This window comes from Penaeus monodon, chromosome 34 (assembly GCF_015228065.2).
Source record: "Penaeus monodon isolate SGIC_2016 chromosome 34, NSTDA_Pmon_1, whole genome shotgun sequence".
Lineage (NCBI taxonomy): Eukaryota > Metazoa > Arthropoda > Malacostraca > Decapoda > Penaeidae > Penaeus > Penaeus monodon.
In genome coordinates this window covers 4,537,299-4,537,626 of record NC_051419.1, presented here as the reverse complement: position 1 = coordinate 4,537,626, position 328 = coordinate 4,537,299, and positions in this window count along the sequence as shown.

Here is a 328-nt window from a genome sequence, read left to right as displayed (position 1 = left end):
ACTTTCCACTGGGTCGACTTACTCTCACCACCAGTAATTGCAGTCGATTAACTTAGCATCATAATCATGTCATGAATTTAGTTACATTTCAGATAAATCAAAATCAGAAACACTAACACTCAGAAGTTTAATATCAATCTAATTTATGAAAAATATAAACACTTTCAAAATTATTGCGTAATAATATGGAAGAAAAGTATAAATAGAATTAATACAAGGCAAGAATGGAAAGCATGACAATACTTGTTGGTCTTTATCATGACACGGCATCACACCTAAACTACATTTTATGGAATATATGTCGATTGGATAACAATACATATAATAT